This window comes from Heptranchias perlo, chromosome 17, assembly GCF_035084215.1.
Source record: "Heptranchias perlo isolate sHepPer1 chromosome 17, sHepPer1.hap1, whole genome shotgun sequence".
NCBI lineage: Eukaryota > Metazoa > Chordata > Chondrichthyes > Hexanchiformes > Hexanchidae > Heptranchias > Heptranchias perlo.
The window spans coordinates 9,558,607-9,564,606 of record NC_090341.1 but is presented as its reverse complement, the minus strand read 5'-3'; positions in this window follow the sequence as shown (position 1 = coordinate 9,564,606).

The following is a 6,000-nucleotide window of genomic DNA, read 5'->3' as shown; positions in this document are numbered from 1 at the left end:
GGGCGTGTAATTGGCAAATGAATTTCAATATAGACAAGTGTGGGGTGTTACATTTTGGGAGGAAGAATAAGGAGACCACATACTGTTTGGATAATAAGTCTAAACGGGGTTGAGGAGCAAAGGGATTTCGGGGTACAGATACACATCACTAAAAATGGTGTCTCAGGTTAATGAGGCCATTTAAAAAAAAAACAAACCAAGCACTGGGCTTCACTTCTAAAGGGCGTTTCTAAAGAATTGAAGGGCAGAGACGTTATGCTAAACTTGTATAGAACCGTGGAGTACTATGCACAGTTCTGGTCTCCATATTATAAAAAAGATATAGAGGATTCTATCAGAACTGAGAGATTATACTTATCAGGAAAGGCTAAACAGGCTGGGGCTCTTTTCTCTAGAAAAGAGAAGGCTGAGGGGTGACCTGATTGAGGCCTTTAAGATTATGAAAGGGTTTGATAGGATAGACCTAGAGAAGATGTTTCCACTTGCGGGGGAAACCAGAACTAGGGGCCATAAATATAAGATAATCACTGATAAATCCAATAAGGAATTCAGGAGAAACTTCTTTACTCAAGGAATGGTTAGAATGTGGAACTCGCTACCACAAGGAGTAGTTGAGGCGAATAGCACGAATGCATTTAAGGGGAAGCTAGATAAGTACACGAGAGAGAAGGATATGCTGATAGGGGTGTGGGAGGAGGCTCGTGTGGAGCATAAATGCCGACATGGACCAGTTGGGCTGAACGGCCTGTTTCTGCACTGTAGACTCTATGTAACTCTGTGAATGTCTCCTATTATTTAGACTGCTCCAACTTCAATCCTCCATCCTTCTGGTTTCTGTATTTCTGCAGTGGCATGTGTTCAAATACTTTCCAACAGGAACACCTGGTCCTGTTACACTTTATTACATTTGCTACAACTAAAGCCAAGATTTGCTGGATTTTTGAATATTTTTTTTCAGTTCTGGAGTTGATCAAATTCTGAGTTGAAGGAGTATTTTTGTCAGAAATTCGAGCAGGCCGGTGCCGAGTACTGCACCCAAAGATTTAAATTCCAGTTGCTGAAATTGGGTTTGTTCTCTCATTTTCTCCCTCCTCTGAGCTTTTGCTGATGTACAGTCTCGCGGGTGCTGGCAGACCTCTGCAGGTGGCCATTCTTCTTACGTGAGCTCAGACGGTGAGTATCGGTGCACTATTTGACTGTGGGGGTCATCGCAGCCTGCCCCAATCCTGTTGTCATCCGACACGCACACTTTCCAGCAGGGGCCACTGATTAGCGATCAAGTGCAGGGGGCCTTGGGTGTTTTTGTTTTGGACCAACTCTACGCCGGGCAGCGCCTGCCACTGCCAACCTTGGGCTGTGTTCAGCCAACTCATCACGTACTGGGGATGGAACGTGGGAGCTTCTTCAGTACCATCCGCTGAGCAGCAGCAAATCTATCAACTGAGCCATCGCTGCCACTTTTATCAACAAACACTTACCTTCTGCCTTCCAAGCCTTTCTGCGGACAAACAAATAAAAGCAAACCGCTTTGAAGTGTCCTGGCTGTAATCACTGTGCTCTTGTGCGGAGGTCCTGTGAAAGCTGACTGCTGTAAACAGGAATCTGTGGTGTAGCTCTGTTGGGCAATAAAATCACATGAATAACGCACGTAGAGTACAACTTTTAAATGTAAGAGCCTTAACGTTTGATATGTTTGTAACATTTTATACAGAAGCTTAACTTTGTGCTGATTTGTAATAATATCTGGAATCCCCACCTCCCAAAAAGATTTTGGAGGCTAGGTTTCAAAATTGAGATTGATGGATTTTTGTTAGGCGAGGATATTGAAGGTTACGGAATCAAGGCGGATAGAAGGAGTTAAGATACAAATCAGTCATGATCTAATTGAATGGCGGAACAGGCTAGAGGGGCTGAATGGCCTACTTCTGTTCCTAATTTCCTTCCTGTGTAGAAGGCATTTATCTAACAATAACACTCACAAAACACTTTTTGGTATGTAGCACTGACTGATGTATAACATTATATATATTCATAATATTTAAATTTATAATATAATCATTACCACATTATACATAAGCTTTCGGAGATTTTCTCCTTCCTCAGGCAAACATTTGCCTGAGGAAGGAGAAAATCTCCGAAAGCTTGTGAATTTAAAATAAAATTGCTGGACTATAACTTGGTGTTGTAAAATTGTTTACAATTGTCAACCCCAGTCCATCACCGGCATCTCCACAACATTATACATAGACATCAGAGCCCCTTCTTTTCCCTTTCTGCCTCCTGCTTGCATGCGTATAAACACATTTGGTAACCTCCACACGTGTTCGGACCAACTTTCTGATGGTAGATCTATCAGTACTTGTTTTTTTTTGTATAAAACCTTCTCAATTACCTGACATCAGTGGGTCACGTACGGTTTGTTATTTGTATGCCTTGGGCGGTAATGCGCCCTAATGGAATATAATTTGTCGAACAAGAGTGCCAGCAACTGACGAGGCCTGTGATGTAGTTGTGTAACAGATCTGGCTCGGCAATCATGTACTTATAATTGCAAAAGCTCGTTACTTATTGTATAATTGGGGCTGACAAGGCTTGTTGCTAATCATGTAATTGCAAATGCCTGGCCTCGTTGTTTGTAATTGAATAGATGTGCAGTTTCTGAAGGCCCCCAGGGAGTGTTTCTGAAGGTTTTATACTATGTGTTCAAGGTTGTTCTCTTGCACAGCCTAGTCAGTGCAGAAATGTATGGGATTTATCATGGGATGTTGCACTAGATCACCTGCTCAACTCATTGCACACCTCCGCTGCTGCATTTCTTGGTATCAGTCACATAAAACTACATATTGCTTCAACTTGTCAACTCATTTATGTATTTTTTGCTATCGTTTGACTCATAAATCTCTAAATTTCATTGCATTTTGAGAGGTAGAGGCAGAGAGGTTTAGGGAGGGAATTCCAGAGTTTAGGGCCTAGGCAGCTGAAGGCATGACCACCAGTGGTGGAGCGATGGAAATCAGGGATGCGCAAGAGGCCAGAATTGGAGGAATTTGTAGGGCTGGAGGAGGTTACAGAGATAGTGAGGCCATGGAGGAATTTGAAAACAAGGATGAGAATTTTAAAATTGAGGTGTGCTGGACCAGGTGCCAATGTAGGGTCAGCGAGCACACAAATGATGGGTAAATGGGACTTGGTACAAGTTAGGATAAGCCTGATGTCCAGTGGTCTTTTTTTAAGCTGCTATTTAAATTCTTTTAATGTGTTCATGTCCATAAGGTACTTCTAGCCATTTATTCCATGCACGCCACATTATACTGTCGTGCAACAAAGGAATTGATTCTCTTCAGATTTCTCCACTCCACTGTTGTCCTGAAGCTACTTCATTGATGTTTGGAAACAGTTCCATTCCTCGCATGACCGTTACAGTCATCCAAATGATTGTTCGTCATGTGAAAGCCTAGGCAGTGTTGTTGGCAAGCTACTCATTCGTGGACAGCATCAAAACAGGCAGTAACTTGCATTTATATAACATCTTTAAGGTAGAAATTGTCCCAAGGCAGTTCACGGAGAAATTGATGCCAAGAAGTGATGGAGGAGTGAGGAGAAATAGTTGAAAGCAAGGTTGAAAAGAGAAGCTAGGAGGAGACTTTTAAAGGCAGGGAGAGAATTGGCAAGGTAGAAAGGCTTAGGGAGAGGGTTGCCGAGACCAGGGCTGAGATAGTGGAACAAAAGTGGGGCGGGGAAGAATGCGGTTGAGGCCTGAGTTGGAAAATGGAGGTCAAGGGATGGAGGAGATTGCATAAGTAGAATGGGGTGAGGAATGGAGGGATTTGTAAATAAGGGGAAAAAATTGAATTTGTGTTGGGGCACGGGTAGCGAATGGAGGTCAGCAAGGACAGGAGTGATGGACAACTGTGACAGGATATGAGTGGCAGAGTTTTGAACGAGTTAAGAGTTTATGTAGGGTGGTGCTTAGGAGGCCAGTGAGGAGGGAGTTGAGAAAAATGCAGGTAAAGGTTTCAGCGGTGGTGGGACTGAGGTAAGGACGGAGGTGGAAGATATTACGGAGGTGGAAGTAAGTGGTCTTGATGATGGTTAGAATATGACATCTAAACCTGGTCTCAAAATTGAGCAGGACATTTAGATTAAACACCGTCTGGTTCAACTTCAGCAAATAATGGGGATGGAATTGGGAGAGCAAGGATACAAAGTTTTTAGTTGAAATTAATAAGTTGGCTTTGATCTTCCCAAAGTTTAACTGTAGAAAGTTCTGCTTCAAGCTCAATCGTGTCTTGATCCAATGTCCATACACGTGCACACATTTTCCAACAGGATTAACCGGGCATCAATTGAGACAGGGCACCCCTGGCTGAATTAATTTTTTGCTTATCTTTCTAGCCCAGAGGCACTAAGACCAATTATAGTGAACCCAGTGCCACCACGGGCAAGATGAGCTAGGTTAACACAGATCAAGGACCTAACTCGAGACCTTCTTGCTTTCTATGGCTCAGTTCCATATTGGGCAGGGAACTTGTCATTGATGGGGGGGTGGGAGGGAGGGAGCTAGGTTAATGGAAAGAATACAGTGTGAGTGTTTAGTCGTGAAACTGGGTAGCGAGTTCGTGAGATGGCAGCGGCAATACATCTGAATCTCTAAAAAAAGAACACACACACAAACCTCATTTGCCAATCTTTGTGTGCGGTAAATCCATGACTTGTTGGCGAGCTTTTGTTTATGATCTGTTCTTTGTTATATAGTGTGTCTACAACAAGTCGCTGGCTAATATAAGTTTTATTATGAATGTTGCAGGCAAAAAAATTGAGGTCAGTCTAAAGGAGCCAGACACCTTCGATGTGCAGCTCTTAAACCTCAGCCCACCTCCCTCCCTGCTTTTTGCAAAGCTGCCTTTTCTTTTATTGCCTTGAGAAGTTTCCAACATCCTCTAATCTGTTATTCATTACTAAATCTCGAATGGCCCTTTTTTCTAAAAAAAATACTTCTCATTCAAAGTTTATGTGGTGTCAAAAAGGTTTTATTCAGTGAGTACAAAGAATGAATTCGATTTGAGATGAAAAGAAAAACTGAAATTTTAAAAAACCCAGGCAATTCAGAGTCAGTCAGCATCTGAAAGAGAGTATTATAGGTTAACGTTCACAGATGGGACTAGACTTGCCAATTCTGGTTGGACGTTTTCCTGGAGATTTCATCACGTGACCTCTTGTCTCCAACAGTCTCATCTAGTCAAACAGTCTGTTTTCCCCCATCTCCAATATTTTTGTAACTAATAAATGAAAGTGTTCAAAGAAAATGGAAAAAAAATATATTTTTTTAAAATAGCCTTATGATTTTTTTCTCCTGGGTTGCTTGCAGCAGTGTCGAGATTAATCTTGAATTCTCAGACACTCCAGGGCAAACCTGGCAGGTTGGCAACCCTAGATGGGGCACCTCATCAGGATGGTGCCCAAAACATTAACCTGTCTTTTTTTCCACCCTCTTCAAACGTTGACCAAATTGCTGCGTATTTCCAGCAAATTCTGTTTTTTTTTATTTTGTAAAGATTCCCTGGTTTGTGTAAGAACTTTTGAGTAGCTGGCTTTAAACATGCTACAGATGCCGGGCAGGCGTGTGGAGTGCTACCTTTAAAAGATAGAAGGGCCAAGTTGGGATCTGCTTGATTTGTATTGTGCTGGCTGGTACTCCACCTGTATCTTAATTGTCATTTCACAAGAACATAAGAAGTAGGAACAGGAGTAGGCCATTCGGCCCCTCGAGCCTGCTGCGCTATTCAGTAAGATCATGGCTGATCTTCGACCTCAACTCCACTTTCCCACCCGATTTCTCTTTCTATCTCATTAAAAATCTTGTCTATGTGCTCACTCCCTGTTCTTTTTTCATTCATTCTCGGGATATGGGTGTCACTAGCAAGGCCAGCATTTATTGTCCATTCCAGGTTGCCCTTGAGAAGGTGGTGGGCCTTCTTGAACTGCTGCAGTCCATGTGGT